General features: G+C 50.5%; 1 protein-coding gene across 6 annotated transcripts in view; it reads left to right on the forward strand.

Annotated features, from left to right (window-relative positions):
* RHBDF1 (rhomboid 5 homolog 1) overlaps nt 1-19,492 on the forward strand; it is a 105,021-nt gene that overhangs the window by 24,340 nt on the left and 61,189 nt on the right. The window contains exons 1-2 of one of the 6 annotated variants that reach the window (XM_075899187.2): nt 205-419; nt 17,764-18,509. The exons of 1 other annotated variant lie outside the window; for it this stretch is intronic. The gene's annotated coding sequence lies outside the window, so the exon portion shown is untranslated. Of the gene's footprint in view, nt 1-203; nt 420-602; nt 826-17,763; nt 18,510-19,492 lie in introns of those variants that run through there. 4 more of the 6 variants (XM_075899190.2, XM_075899184.2, XM_075899188.2 and 1 more) reach the window with 4 other exon arrangements.

The raw sequence follows: 19,492 nt of genomic DNA on the forward strand, positions 1-19,492 counted from the left end.
GCTGAAGTGGAGCAGTTACTCCGGATTGGAATGAGCGCAGGTGTGGACATTTCTGGACCGGGATTGTCCCGTATGGGGAACGGGCGACTCGTGGCCAGCTGAGCTGATTGGGGCGGGGGTAACAGCATTCCTGCGCCGTGACTCAGAGCCGCGACGGGCGGGAGACCCCCCCCGCCCGAGGGAAGGGCCCGGGGATGCGCAGCTCCTCGGCCGGGCGCCGTGCGCGGCGCGGCTCGCAGCGCCCATTTGCATGCTCGGGCTGTGAATGGCGTGGCCGGCCGGCCGGCCCCTGGCGCGGGGGCGGAGTTTGCGCTGCCTGCTCCGGGCGAGCACGGGAGCGGGGGCCCCGTAGCCGCAGCGGGGCGGCCCGTCGCTGGATCTGTCGCTCGCTGCCGGGCGGGCCCCGCGCCGGCTGCCCGGTGAGTCTGGGGAGCGCCCCGGGGCGCGGCGAAGGGGCGCGGCCCCGGGCCGGCCGCTGGGCCCAGCTTGGGAGCGGCGCCTCGGCAGCCCCGGTGCCAGCTGCGCCGGGCTTGGCGCTGCCCCGAGGATCCGCCTCAGCCCGGCCCCGCCAGGGCTCGCCACCGCCGCCCCTGGCCTGGCGCGCACGTGAGCTGGGGCGCTGCCGCCGGCCACCTGCCGGCAGGGCGGCCCGAGGCGGCGCCGCGCCCCGCCCGGAGCCCCCGGCTGGCGGCTGCTGGCGGGCCCCGCGCCCTGGGTGGGGCGGGCTCCCTGCGGACTCAGACCCGGCTCGGCCTGGCCTGGAGGCGCCGGGGTCGCTGCGGGGCTGGGCGCTCCGGTCCGCGGGGGGCGTCTGCTGCCGGGCGGGTGAGTAGCCGCAGGCGCCGGACCCCGAGCCGAGTTACTGCTCCAAGCGCTGCTGCTCCCTCGGAGCCCGGGGGCAGCTGCGCCCACCGCCTCGGCAGCCCCACACCCGGGAAACAGCCCGGGCCGGGGCGCTGGGAGCGGAGCCCGAGCCCCAGCTGGGCCGGGGTCCCTGCAGACATGCGGGAGATGGAAACTCAGCGGGTGATACTTGTTGCTGGCAGCCGGTCTGGCTGCTTTTCTCCTGGGCTCCCTGGGTGGGATCTCCCGGCTGGGAAGTGCCTTGAGATACTCGGGTCCTTGGCCGCTCGCTGTGGGACCCACGCTTGGGGCTGTCCGAGTTTGCTGTTTGCTGTTGGGCTAGGGCTGGGACCCTGCTCCCACGTGCAGCCAATAAAGTTTTTCTCTGTTGCCCGCAGAGAGGAGGGGGGTGCGATATTTCGGGGACATGTGCGTTGAGGTGGAGAAGGACTCCATGGGGACACCTCAGCGTTTTCTGTCCTGTAGTGCGCACGTTTGGTGGGATTAATCTAGTGCATCACTCTCAGCTGCTGATCGCCCCGGTGCCAGGGATGGCAGGAGTCCCCTTTCCCCGGAGAGTAGCTGTGAGACAGTCTGGACTCTGCAGCTTGGGCTGGAGTTTAGCGTCTGTCCCCTGTGGTGACTCCTGAGTAATGTTGTGAGCTTTCAAGGCAGAGCTCAGCAGGCAGTGGCCTGGCTGTGAGCTAAAACATCCTCCCCTCAAGAATCTGCCCTGTCCTGAGGGGACATGTGTGCCCCCAGGACTCTAACTTTCAACAGGTTCAGCTCGGGGGGGTGGATTGGGTGCTGCTTGGGCCGAGGCTGCCATAGCTAGGGAGCTTCAGTGGTCCCATTCACAGGCACTGTCCTGAGCTGCCTCCTGTGGCAGGCCCTGCCCATGCACAGTACCAGCAACAGCTCTGTCTCCTGTCTTGCCGTGTGACCCCCACCACTGTTTGGGGGTGCAGCGAGGGCAGTCCAGTTCATCACTCTGCCTCGTGGACCAGGCTCCACAAAGATGCTCTTTCTGCAGCCTCTATACTAGCTGCTTTAAGGAGGCAGCTGCGAATACCTCCTGAGACAGGGCTTAGTGGAGCATCTGAGGCTGCTTTAACTTACACCAGGAGCCATCTTGGCCTTTAGCTGGCGCAGGACTGGGGAGGCAGAAAGATAGGTTACAGTCACTTTTCCCCCCTGTTCTTGGGGTGGTGAGTGTAAACTCAGCCCAGCTGAAGATGGGAACCTAAGATCTTCAGCTGGATCTTGGATTCAGGAAGAAACATATTTATCCCCAAATGCAGCCTGGCTGCGAGGACAGCATCCTTATCAGTAGCCCTCAGCTATTGATAATATTCCCGAGTCCCTGCAACAGGAGTGAGACAAGCCCCTTGAGTTTATTAGTTCAGTCCTAAAGCTTTTTGGCTCTATAGGCTGCAGGCAGTATCAGTGAGATGAGAATATTTTCATGCTGCTGGCATTCTACACAAAAGGCGTGCACAGATATTGAATGGTGTTAGCTACTTCCCCTAGATGGCATTCCTGTGGCTTTGGGAGATGGGAGTCATGAGAAATTAATTTGCACTGACCTGCCTGGTGAAGGGCACAATATAGGGTGTGGGTCAGAGTCCTCAGCATGCTGGTATCCCTCATCCAGCGGAGCAATCTCCAAAGTCTAAGTAGTCAAGCAAAGGGGCCTCCAGCTGTCTCTTGGGGAGATGACTCCATAGCTCAGGGTCAGGAAAACCGGGGGCATTCCCAGTACAAACCTTGGGGCTGGTTGCAGAGTCCCCAGCCGCTTTGTGCCGCTTAGTGCTGATGTACAAAGAGTTGATCAGGGATGTCTCTAGGGCAAGCAGGAAGTTGATTCCTTTCTTCCTGTTTTTGTCCCCATGGCTGCTAATTTCCTCTGGGAGGAAAGAGCTGAGTTTCTGCAGTAAAGGAAAAAATATCCCTATGTGATGGGCTGGAAGCAAAATGGGATGCAGGGAGCTGACGTCTCTTCTGAAGTAAGCACAGGCAAGAAAAGGAGAGATTGTGACTTCTCTAAATATTAGCTGAGTGGCAGACCCCTCTTATCCTGGCATCATGTCCCCAGAGGTTGAGCAGCACGCCTGCCCTGCCCAGACATGGCACCGTACACTAAAAGTGAATGCTCGCTCCAGGCTGGCCAGCGCACCGTGTCCATAGAAAGTGAGCGGGGACTAGGACAGGGGTTTCTTGTGTCCTAGGCCGATGCCCTAACGTTCGGTCTCTCCAGCATCTCTCACTGTCTCAGGCTGACGGCGAGCTGCAGGAAGCCCAGAATCCCTGCACGCTGCCTACGTGGGAGCCTGCAAAGGGGCCGCATAGGGCAGTGCTGATAGCAGACTTGCAAAGCCAGTATGCACAGTGTTGGCCCCTTGCGTCATCCTTTCAGTGTCAGTGTGCTGCAACATGTAGATGCTTTGTAGAGTTTGAGTGGGGGACAGTCTCCCCTTTAATCTCCCTCGTCCTGGTTCCGCTGCAGTCCCCTCAAAGGGCAGTTGCTCGTGCCTGTGGCCCCGCATTAATGTTCTCGCCATGGTGTGCTCCTCTAGCGGGAGGCTGAACTGGAGGCCAGTGCTTTGCAGTATCTAGCGAGAAGCAGCACCCACACAGCGAGTCCTGTTCTGGGACTCTGCTTGAGAAGCTTTTTGAAGTAATACACTTGCAAGACATTTGAATACAAACTGGCTTTTCTGGTTTCAGGTACAGCTGGGAGCTGCCCAGATCTCAGGAATGTCTCTGTGCAGGGCAGGCCCTCAGTTAGGGCCAGCTGCTGCTGGATGTGGAGCATTGGCTGTGCGTGAAACCTTCCCTCAATGTATACGCCCATTCCCCATCTCCGTCCTGTGCGCTGTACCCACGAACGTCCTCTCTGAAGGGATTACTTCTGCCCTGGTGCCTTCGGCGGGAGAACAGATTCTTCCTGCTGGCCAATGTGCAGACGGGAGATCGTGGTGCTGGTATAGAGAGACCCCAGATGGGTCCATGTCCATTAGTGGATTATGTCTACTCCACCAAGTAGTAATTGTGTCCTGTTGGGACGGCTGGAGCTAAGGCCTCAGCACTGAGAGTGAATAAACCCCAATAGGGTTAGTGAGTATTACGTGCTCTCCTCATCCGTGAGCATGTTAGACCCTGTTACTGTTGGCATTTCTCTTCTGCATTGAAATACCGACGGTGTTTTTAGGGTCCTGGTCACTGTAGGAGCCCCTTCCACTGATTTGTGCTACTTTGGCAGCACATAGCAGCTGGAAATCGGATGTGATTGGATGCCGGAGCAAAGAGAATCACTTTCCTGGCTCACGTGGGGAGAATTTTGGGGACTGTGCTGGGGAGAGACAGGATGTGGATAAAGCGCTGCTGCTCTCAGGTCCCAGCTTCCAGACTGACTCAAAGGGACCATGGTAGGTCGGTCCACTTTACAGCAGCCCTGAAGTGGCTCTAAATTGTGAAGAGGGCTGGATTGGCCCCCGAATTGGCGAGCTGCAGAGATGACATTCAGACACTTTTCTGTCTCACTCTGCGGTAGGCGCAGGTGAAGATTTGGTGTGGTTTTGGTCCATATTTTCAAATGCAGGAAGATGTGGTGAGAAGAGCCTATTGCAAATCTTCTGGCATCCGTGTTTAACACAGAGCGGAACTTGTCAGGGACTGGCTGCACAGCAGACACATGAGAGCTGTGCTAAGTGCTCCCTGTGCATGATAGATCCACTAACACCATGGTAGCTTAATCTGTTTGAGAGCTCTTGGCATGCATAGCCCTGTGCTAGCTGGAATCAGGTTCAAACCTGACCAAAAGGAGTGTGGGCTTGTGCTTAGAGTCGGGCAGGCCTGCAGGGTGTATGCAGACATCAGGGTATTTGCTTTTGGTCCTATGTTCTTCTGGCAAAATTCACTAATTAGTGGGGCTAGAAAATTGACCATGTGGGCCATTGGGACTAGCCCCAGCATCTGTCTCCTCCCTTGAGTGCAGTGTTTACTACTCACGGACCAGTCTGGGTGATGGGTGCAGAGACGTCTGCTGTGCTGCCCGTCAGCTCTGTTAGGAGCCATGTTAATATCTTTTCCTTAGGGCAGGGGTGGGCAAAAGGGCCTCTGTGGGCCGGATCCAGTACTCTCACTACTGTGGTTTGACATGTCTGTGGAACATCTGGTGGGTCACACCTGAGAACAGTCCTGGCCACTGCGAGTCTGCTGGGTGCTCTCAGCCCTAGATTTCTGAGCACTGAAGAGGAGTCACAGACTGTGTGTGTGTGTGTGTGTGAGTGTGTCTCCGTTAATTCCTGTTTAAAGCCAGGGGACAGGGTGCACACCGCTTCAGTCTCCTCTTTCAGGGGCTGCCAAGTTTTTGCCCTTGCTGGTTGTAGGGTGTATGCTCCCCTGTCCCTGTGCCATTCCACCCTCCCTCTGCTCTCATTCGGTTACCCTTGCCCCATCCTCCCCCACTTCCCAAGCGGAGGAGATGCTGGAGCATGGATAGAGCCCTGCACGTCTGCAGATATCTGTGTTATATGCATGGACCCGATGCAGATACACATTTTGCATCTGTTCAGGGCTTTAAGCGTAGAGTCTGCTCCCTGCCTGGGCATATTCCTGAGCGTCAGGGGGGTCCTTGCACCTAGTCTGTGGCTCTGTTGTACCAGGTAGACGGCACAAAGAGCTTTGGGCAGTGCTGGATCAGGCCCACTGCATTCTCCAGAAATGACCCCACTCCCCCAACCATGGGCATTCTGTGTAAACTCTCAAGTGCAGGCTGTCAGCTAATGCCCCTGCCACTGGGTTGGCACCAACTTTGTGGCATTGTGCAGCCATCCTTTAAAATTAGGCAGCAGCTTTCCTCTGAAGACGCCATGTAGGAGGCACACTTAGTGTCATGGAGGCTTCGCGGGGCTGGAGAGACACCTGGCACAAATGTTTTGATGTGAGCTGTGTCCGCAGTAGGCTTCATCCGGAGGCAGAAAAAGACACTTTGTTTGGAGGCCCTATGGCAGGGGTGGGGAATCTTTTTTTGGATCAGGGGCTGTCACCCACAGAAAAATCACAAGTGAGAAGCACAAGTGAGAAGCAAAAAAACCCCCAAAACAAACCCTCACTGACGTGGCTCTACGTACAATATAATGGGGACTAATTTGGCTACAACTAGTCGAGAGAGATCTTGGAGTCACAGTGGCTAGTTTTCTGAAAACATCCACTCCGTGTGCAGCGGCAGTCAAAACAGCGAATAGAATGTTAGGAATCATTAACAAAGGATAGAGAATAAGACAGAGAATTCTTAATGCCTCTATATAAAACCATGGTGCGCCCACATCTTGAATACTACGTACAGATGTGGTCGCCTCATCTCAAAAAAGATTTATTGGTGTTGGAAAAGGTTCAGAAAAGGGCAACAAAAATGATTAGGGGTTTGGAATGGGTCCCATATGAAGAAAAATGTAAAAAGACTTGGACTTTTCAGCTTGGAAAAGAGGAGATTAAGGGGGTAATTGATAGAGGTCTATAAAATCATGACCAGTATGGAAGAAGTGAATAAGGAAAATTTATTTACATATTCCCACAATATAAGAACTAGGTGTCACCAAGTGAAATTAATAGGCAGCAGGTTTAAAACAAACAAAAGGAAGTTTTTCTTCACTCAATGCACAGTCAACCTGTGGAACTCCTTGCCAGAGGATGTGATGAAGGCTAGAACTTTAGCAGGGTTCAAAAAAGAGCTAGATAGATTCATGGAGATTAGGTCCATCAATGGCTATTAGCCAGGATGGGTAGGAATGGTATCCCTAGCCTCTGTTTCTCTGGAGGTGGGTGACAGAGGAGGGATCACATAAGGATTACCTGTTGTGTCCCCTCCCTCTGGGGCACCTGGCATTGGCCACTATTGGCAGACAGGACACTGGGCTGGATGGACCTTTGGTCTGACCCAGTCTGGCCGTTCCTATGTTCTTAAGGAGAAAGACCCTCTCCACATTCCCCTCCCATACCAGAGCCTGGGGGGCCCTAGCCTAGTAGATTTTGTGCACTCCAGCCCAGTGGTGGGATAGCAGGGGGTCTAGAGCACCAGTATGGGCTCCCCAATGCTGGGGGCAGGGCATGATCCTTTTTTGGGTGGGGGCCTGGATCCAGGCATTCTAGGGGCTGGATTGCCCACCCCTGCCCTAGGGCTTTGTGTCTGCAGTCCAGCCCTAGGTAGTGACTAGCAGTCCTAGCACATTCTCCCTGGAGGCAGGCAGGGTCTGGGGCTAGACCCTGCTGAGTGTAGCATGAAAGGGCAGTTTATTCTGGGCTTCGTGCTCAGCTATAATTAGCTGAAGTTTGACCCTCCTTAGGCAAGCTGGGTCTCTGCACAGTGTGAACATGGCCGGCTTGGTGCTGACTGTGTGATACAGACAGCAGGGCACAGCTGCCCTGCCAGTTCCCCTTTCCCATACAGCTTGTCCAGTGGAGATGGGGACAGCTTGTAGGGGCCTCTGCCAACACCCATTGTCGCTCGGTGTGGGGTCAATTCACGAATAGAGCCCTGCATGGATACTACATTTGTATCCGCAAAATTGAGCTGCCGATATTCGCATCCACAGCCATGGATGAGATACCTGTGGATATAAAGTGGCTATCTGTGGAATAGCAGGTTTCTATCCACTGGGAAGAATCAAGGGCTTAGCATCTCTGACTCTGACTCATTTGCATCTCTCCGTTTTCACCCTGGATAGCAGCCTGCTGTAGGATTTTCCCTTTGAGACAGCACGCTTGCCCAGCGGCTGGGGGATCCCCAATGGAGAGTGAGCACAGATGCTTCTGTTCTCACACCCACCCAACACAAATCACAGTCTAAGCGAGCTCTCACAGCCGTCCAGCCTCCACCACCCCATGCTGTGTCTCAGCACAGCTCCTTGGGCATGGATTCCACCTCTCTCACCTTCATCTTCGCCCAAAAGCAGGGGCTGCATGAACTTTCTTTTGTTGCAGCTGTAAACGTGCAGAGGCGGATGCTCCTGTCCATGACCATACCCTTGTATGCCTGGGGGGACACCCTCCTGCTCCCATTCTCACTGCAGGGAGCTGCTCACTGCTGGATGTGCGGCACTGTCACTGTGGGGAATCCACCAGTGGAGAAGGGACATCGGATGCGGGTACCTGTAGCTTGTTGGGTACACTGCCAGGTTCAGGGCTAGGATGTATGTCTTCAGCCACGGCTCGCAGTGTGGGAGTGGTGCATCTTAGGGATGTGGTAGGCGCTCTGGGTGCACACTTGTGTCCGTGTGAGCAAAACTCTCCCAGTGCTACAAGAGGAGCCAGCGTACTGCAGCGCCCTTTCCCTCTCCAAATTCCACATGGCCCAGCCCTGCCCCCATTCTGGGTGGACGCTGGCTCTGAGGAGTTCCTGTGCTTGAAAGCCTGAGCAGAAAAGCTTCTTGCATCCTCTGTCTCCATTCTTTTAGCTGAAAAGAACAATTCATCTTGCTCCCTTGGTCAGTTAGCTCAGTGACTCAGAGTTAACTCACTAGCAGGCCAGGCAACACGTTATTATTTGTATTCAAGTTGCATCTAGGCCAGTAGTTCTCAAACTTTTTGGCTGCGGCCCACCCCACTCAACACAGACCTTTCTGTGGACCACCAGCCAATCACCCATGATGATGCAATGAGTGCAGGAGGAGGCTGGGGGGGGGAGGGAAGGAGGGTGCAGGATTTTTACTCGTCTCTGCTTGCCACCTCGCACTGCTGCCTCTGAAACAGAGGCAGCAGTGTGGAGTGGCATGGGGCTGCCTGCCCGGGAGTGGGGCTAGGAGTGCACTGGCTGTCCATCCCGCCTCTGAGGCCATCAAATAATCGTGTAGCTGCATTATTTAATTAGATGATTTCTAACATCCTTAGTGTCTAAGTGGCCTTTTTGTGGAGGAGGCTGATTCTGCTATTCTCCTATTCCTGGCTGTCTTTTGAAAAGTACGCTTTAAAAATTAAGTCACTTAACCATTCCCAGAGCTGAAGACAAGCTCTGTGTAAACTTCAAAGCTTTCCTCTTTCACAAACAGAAGTTGGTCCAATAAAAGAGCTAGCTCACCCACCTCGCCTCTCTAATGTCCAGGGGTCAGAGTGCAGGGTGATTGTAGCCAGCAATCAGTTGAAAACTTAATGATTGTCTAAACGTACAGAAATTGAGTGTGTTTCTAACTGTAGTGTTGGAATTCACAGGGGGTGCTATTGTTCATCTGACGGTTGAGGAGTGATATCTCTGGAAACTGTATGTGGTCAGTAGCGATGCACTTTCTTGCTGAACGTTTCAGCAGTAGTGATGCTGAGTGTATCAGTTTGTTGCCTCATCATTGAGTGAGTCGGTCTCTCTCTCACACTGAATGATTTAAATGTACAGCTGCTACCTACAGATTATTCCTGTGCGAACAAATAAACCAGCGATTGCCTATTGCCCCTCCTCTGGCCTGGGGGTTATTCTCAACCTTTGAGATTTATGTCATCACTCAGTCTTCTGACAGTAGTTAAGGTTGCATAAGTTTAATGCTCTGAATAGCTATTAGTGAACATTTTTGAGGCTGTGTTCAGGGACTGTTAGTTACTCCTCTCTCAGTTCTCAGCCATTCCAGACTACTGTACCCCTTTCAGGAGTCTGACTTGCCTTGCATACCCCATGTTTTGCCTCAATTGAAAACTACAGGTTGAACCTCTCTAGTCCAGCATTGCCAACACTTCCATTGCTTCCTGGGCTCTTAGAAGACATTGAGGGGTCAGTTAGAGCTAAATAACAGCACAGAGCTCAGAGCCAGGACTGGGGGCTGTAAACAAACTTTATGGGACTGTGGGAAACTTGGCCACACCCATGAACAGTAGGAATGTAAAACCCGGTTTAATCAGTTACACGGTTAACACAATGCTGACATTGCGTTTGACTGCTTAAAGGGGATGTGCGCAGGGAGGCTGCTCCAGCAGGGCTCCAATGGGGCCCACTGGGGTCAGGCTAGAGCAGTCTCTGCCGCAGGCAGTGGCTGTTATAGCCCAGCTGCAGCTCCTGACCCTTCTCCTCCCATGGGGGCTGCCCACCGCTGCCCTTACCAGCACTGTTCCCTCTAAGCTGCGTGGCAGCCCATCTTCACGGGTGATTTATCAGCCATGCCCAGTCAGAGGCTCAGGGCTCTGTGGGTGGAGCCCACTGACTGGGTGAAGGTGATAATCACCTGTGAAGCTGGGCTGCCACGCAGCATAGGGGGAACAATGCTCGCCAGCCCCCACGCGGGCGGGGAACCAGCAGCCCTGGGGGCCCAATGGGGCTGGAGCAGGTGGGGGGCTGCTCCTGGGTAGCGGTCCCTAAGGTCCCTAAGGGCTCAGTACCCGGTAAGAATCGCCCATTAGGATGATGCTGTTTAACCAACTGCCCGTTAACATCCCTGAAGATAAGTGGACATCTGGGTAACTAAAATCATGCTGGACCAGGGAAGTTGCCGGACCAGCGAGTGCTGGATTAGGGAGGTTCATCCTGTCCTTGCTCACAAAATCAGACCTAAAACTACCAACGGTCGCAGCACACTGTTACTGAAAAATTGCTGACTTTCTCATGTTTACCATGTTATACAAGAAATGGATTGGAATATGAATGTTATGCTTCATTTCCGTGTGATACTGAGTCTGTTGTTCACTTGAGAGCCTAGTGAGAAGCCTGAGCCTCAGGCGGTGGGGGCTGAAGCATGGATCTTAGCTCTGCGGGGCTGCCTGGGGCCCCAGGCAGTTGCCCTGCTTGCCACCCCATTATGCTGGCCCTGCATTTGTGATCTCCCATGACCCTGGGGGCTTCCACCTCCAGGTTGTAAAAGGCTGATCTAGATGAGTCGTGCACCCCCAGAGCTGCTCTGTGCACCCCAGAGATGTACATGTCCAGGGTACTGATATATAGTTGGTTTGGGAGAAATTAGGACATTTTTCTCCAGGGGATCGGGGAGATTTTCAGCACTGGATAGGCCGTCCGGAAGAATCATAGAACTGTAAGGGACCTCAAGGTCATTGAGTCCAGTCCCCAGCCCGCGTGGCAGGGCCAAGCACTGTCTAGATCATCCCTGACACACGTCTATCCAGCCTGCTCTTAAATATCTCCAGTGATGGAGCTTCCACAACCTCCCTAGGCAATTTATTCCAGTGTTTCACCACCCTGACAGGCAGGAAGTTTTTCCTAATGTCCGACCTAAACCTCCCTTGCTGCGATTTAATCCCATTGCTTCTTGTTCTGCTATCAGAGGCCAAGGAGAACAATTTTTCTCCCTCCTTGTAACACCCTTTTAGATACTTGAAAACTGCTCTCATATCCCCTCTTTAGTCTTCTCTTTTCTAAACGAAACAAGCCCAATTCCTTCAGCCTTCCCTCATATAAGAACGAGAGTGGTAAAGAAATGATGAGAGGTATCTGCACTCTGGGAATATTAGATGCAAAGTTTCTCTGTCTGCTTCTGTTCTCGTTTCCCCATTGCCCTTGCTGTCTAGTGACCACCCAAGTTGCTGATTGGTAAGAATGCTTGCATCACATTTCTTTAAAAATATTATTGGCAGTCACGCCGGTTACTGGTCTTTACTGCTCCACAAGCTTTGCTGTTCTGTGTTGATCTGGTGGGACTGAAGACAATCCATGGGTTTAAAAATTAGACTTTGATGAAGGAAATATTCAATGAACTACGAATACATTGGAACATAGCATTGTAGAACTTCAAGCACAGATAGATCGCTCAAAGACCTTTACTCATCTTACAGTACAAGAAGGTCTGAGACTGTCATAACATGTAACATTTATGAGCGGGGATTATTATCGTCACTTTATTATTTGCATTATGACGGATTGGGTCGTTTGTGGTGGGTGCTCCACACAAACAGTCAGGGACCCGCTCCGCCCCAGAGAGCTTGCAAGTTAAATAGCCAAGAGGAACCAAACGAGAAGTCACCCGTTGTGTGACTTTGGGCAGCGGCAGATCTTTGGAAGTCCTGGTGTAGTGTCCTGTCTACTGAACACGCTGCACCCTTGATCATGTGTTGCCAACTTTGGAAAAGAAAGTTGAGGTTCTGGAAAAGGATATATTTTTAATTAAAACACGGAATATTTGTAAAAGCACCTTCCAAACTAAAGAGAGAGGCTTTGTTGACTAGCTCTGCGAAACACGTGCAGCATTGCAGGGCTACTCAACACGCGGCCTGTAGGCCGAGCCCGTTTGTTGGTGGCCCGCGGGGCAGTTTGGGCTTACGCAGGACTCAACACACAGCCCGCAGGTGGGATCCTTAGAACATGGCCTTCGCTGGGAACACGCTCCGCAACAGCGAGGCATCTCCCAGGCAGAGTGAGCACTGAAAGACGCAAGCAAGTACAGGATGTTGGCGTTTCTAGGCCCCCAGGGAGGAGGTGCTGGGAGCGCCGGGATATTGTGGGAAGTTCTGGCTGCTTAGCCTTGTGGGCAGAGCCTGAGAAGTTCTGAATGGCTCTCACTGGCCACGGTTGGGTCTAAGCCTTAAGCTGCGGCGCCAATCTTTGTATTCATGCCAGTCAGTGTGAAAGAAGCTATTTGCATACATATTTGCATGTATATACAACCACAGTTAAGTTGCGGCCTTTGGCATGTGCTGTGAGTATCATTGTGGTCCCCTGGGGCTTCCAAAGTTGAGTAGCCCTGCAGTAGCTCTGCCCTGCAATATTGCCAACTTGACATATTCAAGTTCATGATCTTTTAAAAGGAATATCTCTTGGGGTCCTTTCATTTGCATTCTGGCGTATGAGCCCTTAGGGACTTGATCCTTTTGGCAAGCCTAGAAACGTTTCTATTCATGCGTGCTGAAATGCTCACATGGTTGCCTGCCAGGACCGAAGAGGAAGCCCTACTATTGCACATGTGCTGGCGCCATACCAGATACTCCAGTGACTCAGTCAGTCGTGGTGACAAGTGAGCAGTCAGCTTGCAGGCTGTTTTCTGGGGTATTGTTTTTTTCCCCCCCTTTTGATGGCTCATCAGCACTCAGCTGTGCCCTTCAAGCTGAACCCTGAATGGAGTGCTGGCTGCATTCAAGTGGACCTCTTGGAGTTTTTGGGAACTGAACATGCTTTAAGGACGATGCAGCCGCCTCTCTCCTCTGCCTCTGGTCAGCTCTGTGTTTTTCCCCTTTCTCATTCCTATTGGGATGGCTTGTGTCCAGGGAGGTAGCAGTCCCTTTGCTGGCAGAGCATAGGGACTGAGGTTCGTAGCTGTCCTCTGAGCAAGTGTGCAGCTGGGAAAGGTTCCTTTGGCCTGTTTCAAAAGTGCTGTGCACTCCGCAGCTCCCAGAGATTCATAGGTTTTTTTTAAGGCTAGAAGGGGCCATTATTATCTTCATATCTGCATAATGCAGACCAGAGATCATCGTGCAGTGAAACCTGTGGCAAGTCCATGACATCTGTTTGAGCCAGAGCGTACGCTGTAGAATTGCAGTTTCCATAAGTTACCATGTGCCCCCACACAAGTAGAGAAAATAGATTGAGCTTCATAGATCTCTCACTGGGAAGCAGGTTTTCCAGAAGGCTGGTTAAAAATAAATTTTGCTTGGGGTGGGCAGGGGGAGAGAAATCCGATATTCCAGATTTTATTTGAAGTGTCTATGTCAGAACAGGACACAATAGCCAGTAATAATCTCACTATTGCTGTATACTGAGGGAATATTCCCTGCCTCCTGCTATTAGATATTCTGCTTACGCAGATATCTAAGACTATATTCTTTCTCTTAGCCACAGCACTGGACTAGAAGCTCATGTTTATTTGGTTACCTAGTATGACCTCTAAGCTATCTTCAGAGTCTCTGCTTTCCAGGATACAATCTATCATCCTGTAAGTGTGACCTAGGTTGTTTTTTTCCCCCCTAGATGTATGATCTTGCATTTACTACACTAAGCACATGTTGTTTGAATGAGATCACCTGTCTCGGTGATGCACTCTGTAGAACCGTCCTGCCCTTATCATTACTTATTGTTCCACCAACATTGAGGGCACCTTCAAATTGTACCTGTAATTACTTCCAAAAGGTGCTTACCAAATGGATATGATCAATTAAATACGTAATGAGCTAATCCTATTAGTAATGCCTCCCAGGCCTTGAGTAAAAAGGAAGGATAGCAGAGCTGGCAAGATTGTACCCCCAAGGGAGCAGTGTGTCTCCCCAGTTAGCAGCTGTCTAAGCCATGCAAGTTTCTTCTTTCCTACAATGGGTTGAGCTGTTATTAACTCAGATGATGATGGGAGACCCCCACCACAAAGTGAACCCTATTCTGGCTGGTGCAAATAAAGGACATGGGTGTTCAGTGCAGTTGCCTCCATCCCAGCCCTAAAATCAAGGTTTCAGGGGGTGAGGTGGACTAATAGCTTGCTTCTCCCCCCCACCCCTCACTGCCTCTGATACAGAGGCAGCAAGAGGGGGGATGCAATAAGTCAACAAGATTAACCTTATTGGTTAATCGTCTAGTCGACTACTCACTGACATCCCTAGTTGTGAAGGGCAAACATGTAACATGATTCAAAAAAAAAAAAAAAAAAAGAGAAATTGATGGAAGATAGGTCCATCAATGGCTATTAGGCAAGATGGACAGGGATGCAGCCTCCATGGTCTGGATATCCCATAGCCTCTGACTGAAAGAGCTGGAGTTGGACGATAGGATGGATCAGTCGATAACTGCCCTGTTTTGTTCATTCTCACTGTAGTATGTGGTAGTGGCCACTGCCTACAGCAGCGGAATACAGGGCCAGTTGGTCTGCTGGCCTGACCCAGGGTGGCCATTCTTACCTTCGTTCTTCTATGCGCTTGTCACGCGGGGTGTTTTACAGCCAGCACCCAGAGTCTACCCACCATTTGGTGTCTGCTCCCTAGCTTCACAGCAACAGGGCCAATGGCAATTCTATCAGAAGGTCAGGTGCAGCTTTCCAACCACTCTTCCAGGCTGCTGCTGACTCACCAGCTCAGCTCTGAGCACTGGGGAATCTGGTAAGGGGTCTGGGATCAGCACCCCACTAGAGCCAGAGTGAAGGGAGATGCTTCTCCACCATACCAGGTTCAGGAAAGGGACCTAGAAATTCCCTCATGCAGCTTGTGGCACCTTGTTAAAGGAAATGGGGCTGCCTTGCAGCGTAGGACAAGGCTTTTCAATCCATCTCACTGCCTATATAGCCGCAGTCTTGTCCCTCTGTCAAAGCAGCCTCGTTAGTGTTTTCTGCCGGAGAGACTTTGCTTTAATCTGCGTCAGTCCTGCCATTTCAGTCATTCTTGATCACTCATGTATGATCGATCCGCCATTGGCCAGCACCTCGTGTGCCATCAGCCCCCATGTACTGAGTGTGTTAAACATGCCTGTTCTGCACTGAGAGCATTTGGCACTTACTTTGCTTGGGGAAGGAATGCCGCATAAGGGGGGAGGCAGGGAAGAATCTTCCCTGGGTCACTACTGATAGCAAAAGAGGAAGGGATAACAGAACTTTTTTAACCGGGTTCAAAAGATTCACGGAGGTTAGGTCCATCAATGGCTATTAGCCAGGATGGGTAGGAATGGTATCCCTAGCCTCTGTTTCTCTGAAGGTGGGTGACGGGAGGGATCACGTGAGGATTACCTGTTGTGTCCCCTCCCTCTGGGGTATCTGGTATTGGCCACTGTCGGCAGACAGGATACTGGGCTGGATGGACCTTTGGCCTGGCCCAGTCTGGCCGTTCTTATGTTCTTAACTAAAAGTCAGTGATATCAGAGGTACAAGTGAGCATGACCGTGCAAGCAGAATTAAGTCCAGGCCAGTTTATATACTTGGTGCTTTAATAGGACTGGTTTCACAAAGCTGAAAACAATTCTGAGTAAGGCTAAGGTTTTGGCACGGGTATTTTTAGCAAAAGTCATGGACAGAATGCGGGCAACAAACAATAAACCATGAAGCTGGAGCCCCACCAACTGGGGCCGACAGCTGGAGCCTCACCGTCTGGGGCTGAAGTTGTGGAGGTCACATAAAATCATGGAATGTGTGTCCTCCATGACTGACTCATAGCCTTAATCATGAGCCAAATCAGCTGGGAAGAAGAATTTAATCAGAAAGAAGTTAATAATAATTGAGACTTATTTAAGAATGCCTTACTAGATGCTCAGAAAACCACAGTCCCACAATTGAGGAAGAAAGCTATGCTGTTTAAAAACCAACTTGGTTTAAAGAGGAAGTGAGGGTAATTGTAAGAAATGAAAAGATAATACATAGGAAATGAAAGAAGAGGGAAGTTGATGGCAATTAATATCAATCAGAGGCTAAGAATTGTATAAAATTGATAAGGGAAGCCAAGGGACACAAGGAGAAATCTATGGCCAGCAGAGTGAAAGACAAAAAGGAGTTTTAAAATATATTAAGAACAAAAAGAATCCTGATGATGGTATATATTGGTATATTAAAAATGTGGTAGAATTATCAATAATAATGCAGAAATGCAGAATTGTTAATTAAATAGTTCTGATGTGTGTATTGGGGAAAATATGTAATCTAATCATGATCATTACCCATTTCCCTTTCCATTAGTCTCTCAGGAGCATGTCAAAACAACACAAACTAAAGTTAAATGTTTCTGAATCAGCAGTTCAGATAACTTGTACCCAAGCGTTTTAAGAGTTGGCTGAGGAGCTCCCTGTACTGTTAATATTGATTTCCAGTAAACCTTGGAACCCTGGGAGGTTCCAAACAATTGGGTGGTACCCAATCATGATGCCGAGCGATGACTGATCGTGGTGATGTTCTGACGAAAAAGAGGTCTCGACCATGCTTTTAGCTGATCTATTACTTCACACTGACTCAAGTTTTGCTAGATTTAGTGTGGCACAGACCTATGATAATCCTGGAGTCGTCTTATGTAGCTCGTCTTCAAGTGAGGGTCCCTATTGTGTTCCATTGGGGGCAATGAATGAGCACTATGTGTCTGGAGCCAGATAATGTGAAAGTAGTGTCTGTTAGTCCACACGGAGCATGTTGACTTGCTCATGCTTCTGTCTGAAGTGATAAAGGGGTGGGGTGGATTAACCGTATCCCCAGTTCCTTCTCCACATTGCATGGCCCAGCTTGGAACGTTTGTGTCCTTATCTTTGGCACACTTTAAAATAAAATAGTTGTATCTAGTTATTTTCAGTCGTTTTGCCAGTTTATTGTATTTTTTTATCATAGTTATAGAAATTAGTCTTGATAGATTGGGGGCGGGGGAATGATTGCTTCCTCTACATTGTCTTCAATACCAAAGTACAGGTTGAACCTCTCTAGTCTGGTACTCTTGGGACTGGCTGGTGCCGAACCACAGTTGGTTAATATTGGCCAGCAGCATTATCAACACTTCCACTGCTTACTGAGCTCCTTGAAAACATTTAGGGGTAAATTGGAGCCAAATAACAGCACAGAACACTGAGAGCCAGTGGCTGTAAGCAAAGTTCATTGGATTGCAGGAAATTTGGCCACACCCAAGCTAAGCGGACACCCGGCTCACTAAACTCATGCTGGGTCACGGATGTTGCAGACCAGAGAGTGCCCAGATTAGAGAGGTTCAGCCTGTGCACCCAGAACTCTCGTCAGCCTGCAAGCGGGTACCAGGACTCCAAGCTCCAAACTCTGCGCCTCCGACCTGTGCTGGTCCACAGTGGACACCGATGACCTGTCTGATGCTGGGGGGAGGCTCGCATTGTGCAGTATTTGCTGATCCTTCCCCCACTGCTCCCAGGAAGGCTGGGCTCCCTGCCTCTGGAAGCACCTCATGAAGGTTGCCAAAAGGCCTCACTTGGGCTCAGACTATTTATTGCAGTAGCAGGAAGACGTGGGGCAGGTTATCTGCAGCCAAAGAAATCAAATGGCTCTCGGGATGCATTGAACTGTTACCAACTGTCAGGCCTGTCTCCCCCCACAGGTGTGTGAGCTCACTCCAGGAGAGCTCAGGCTTCAACCATGGCCTCTCTTCAGGATAAGCTGCTTATGGATGTATGTAGAGCGGCCCCATGGCATTCTTTACACTCCTGTGCAGCATGGTGCATCTTAGTGCAGGACTCGGCAACGAAGGCCTCCTTCAAAAATGGCAGTCCTCCGCTCGACCGTCCCATTTATATTCATCCTCACACCCTCCTCTGACCGAGGCTTTGTCTGCACTACTCCGCTTTTAGGGGGACAGCCCTGTTGCTGGCAGTCTGGCAGTGTAACACTTCTACCTGTGGACAAAGCTCTGCTTTTTTAAGCGCTTGTGAACAACAAAAGATTTTTAAAAAGCGAGGAGGAGCCGTGTGGCACCTTAAAGACTTAAGCAGATGTATTTGGGCGTCAGCTTTCATGGGTTGAAACCTTAGAAGCTGCTTGTTAATCACCCTCATTGGAATACAATAGGGACCATCCCTCGAAGAAGAGGAGGAGGTTGGTTACTTGTAACTGGAGGTTCTTCGGGATATGTGATCTTTATCTCTGTTCAGCTTCTTGCCTTCCTTCTTCTCTGCTACGTATGTGTGGTTAGAAGTGGAGAAGGAACTGAGATAAGATCAGTATGCCCTGCCCTTTATCCCTTTGGACGAAAGCCCAGGTGAGCCAGGGCTCTGGACAGATAGTGCGCATGCATAACCCTCTGGAATACAGGTTGGGACACACACCTCAAAGAACCTTCAGCTACAGGTAAGTAACCTCCTCATATGTGTCTTGATTTTTATCATTTTAATCAGAAGTTATTGTGGTAATAAATTCAACTCTGTGTGTCAGCCCATGTGTTTTTAGCAGCGTCATTACTTTTCTCAGCCAAACTTGGAAGCTCGCTAATAAGTTCATTTTTTAGAAGACTCATTTGCAATAAAACCGTATGGATTGGAGTTAATAACACTACCATCTTTTAGTTCTTTATTGATAGCCTCACATCAGTCCCAGGCAAAATAATGGAAGAGCTGGGTTTAAAAAAAAAAACCAACCGGCATTTCTTCCGGTCTTCTGGAACTTTCTATTCCTTCTCTTGGATTCCTGTCCAACAGCCCATAGCAATTATGGAACCGAATAAAGTCTGTCCACTACTTTAATCTTGCCTTAGTTTCAGGACTTCATCTTCCATGCTTTTTGTTCTGTTTCATTCTTCCCTGTATCTATACAATGCATACTCAGTTGTGCTCTATTACTAATTTCTTGCTCTCAGGTATGTATCACCAGGTATGTTATGCTTTCCAGCTCCATTCTTGACACGTGTCCAAACCATCACATTCATCTTTCTTGACGCTCTTATAACTTCTCCTCCTAGCCATTTTCTTAGCTCTTTGTTTTTTTGTTTCCTCCAGTTTTGAAACTCTAGGTATTCCCTAAGTATTCCCTTCAGCCACTTCTGCAGACAAATATTTCCTTCATTGGCTGCTCCACCATTTTGACCTGTGCAGCAGAATTGGCATGACTGTTTCTCATATACACTGATTTTAGTATTTTTTGAAATGTCTTTGGAAAGCTAAACGCACTACTGGCTATTCCAGATCTTTTTAGGTCCTCTTCACAATTCCCTACCTTTGCTACTGGGTCTCCAAAGTAGACTGATTGTTAAAATTAGTTGTGTAGTTCTTAATCTCAGAATTTGATCTGTGCCTTTTTCTCTAGTCTTCCAGTTGCTGTAATTTTTGTCTTCTCTT

This window comes from Pelodiscus sinensis, chromosome 15, assembly GCF_052426305.1.
Source record: "Pelodiscus sinensis isolate ZL-2025 chromosome 15, ASM5242630v1, whole genome shotgun sequence".
NCBI lineage: Eukaryota > Metazoa > Chordata > Testudines > Trionychidae > Pelodiscus > Pelodiscus sinensis.